The 990-nt window shown below is 40.6% G+C and overlaps 1 non-coding gene across 1 annotated transcript; it reads right to left on the reverse strand.

Annotated features, from left to right (window-relative positions):
- Positions 1–333: 333 nt before the first annotated feature.
- Positions 334–490, reverse strand: LOC126279311 (U1 spliceosomal RNA). The gene has a single exon (XR_007550797.1). It is a non-coding gene; the product is annotated as a U1 spliceosomal RNA (small nuclear RNA).
- Between the last annotated feature and the right edge of the window lie 500 nt (positions 491–990).

Below are 990 nucleotides of genomic sequence, written 5' to 3' on the forward strand. Positions count from 1 at the left end.
CTCTGAACTTAGGCAAGCCCATATATTTACGCCCAAGGGCACAGTAAACAAGGCTTGTGTAATTTATGCAGCCACTGATTGAGGTTAAGAAACCATGTTTCTAATTTGTGGCACTTGCAGATGTTTAGAAAATTAAGTGTAGTGTGTTGATTTTCTTACAGTTTCCAGTCTTTGAATGACATTCTAACAACAACATCATGTAGTTGAGGATGACATTGTTTAAATAAATTTGTTACTTACTGTTTGCACCACACCAAATAAAATCTCGAAAGTGGTACAATTCCGGCAACTCAGTCGACACAATGTCAAATCCAGCAACATTTTGTAAAGGACAACATAATCCGCCTGAACGCTCATTAAAAAATTATGCACCCGAGTTACTCGCATGAGGGATAATGGCAAAGGTCAGCCGCCCCGCTGTGCAATGAAAGAGCCTTCTCCTGGGAGAACAGCCTTCATTATCACCGTAACCCCTGTGCCAGGTAGGTAACGTATTTAGTCACCAAGATCGCCATTTCGCCTATTCCATCATTCTCGACAGATAGCATATCATGAAGTGCGTTAATACACGTCGTTTCTTCTATCTACCACGTTTATATACGAGCTGTTGATATTTTTGAAAATATCGGGAATCCGATGAATCAATGTTTAGAAAGATATCATTACCGGACCTCGATATATAGGAACATTATCGGTATATCGATAATCGACGGAAGAAATAACGACGTACTGGCCAGAATTAATATCCGCTGCACATTGTAAACATGCAGGTAGTTTCAGAGCTGTGTATTTAAGTACTGATTTGTTATTAGATATTCTGTACGTCAACAAGCTAGCGGCATGCTTATCCCCTTCAGAGAACGAACTGAAAAGAAAACGGTTCACGCTCACGCTTGGCGCTAATCACTTTGGTAGCAAGTGTAACTCCAGATAAGTGGCACAATAAAACGTGTCCGTTGGGTCCCTCATTTGACACATATCGGAACTGTA

The sequence above is a fragment of the Schistocerca gregaria genome, chromosome 6 (genome assembly GCF_023897955.1).
Source record: "Schistocerca gregaria isolate iqSchGreg1 chromosome 6, iqSchGreg1.2, whole genome shotgun sequence".
In the NCBI taxonomy this organism is placed as follows: domain Eukaryota; kingdom Metazoa; phylum Arthropoda; class Insecta; order Orthoptera; family Acrididae; genus Schistocerca; species Schistocerca gregaria.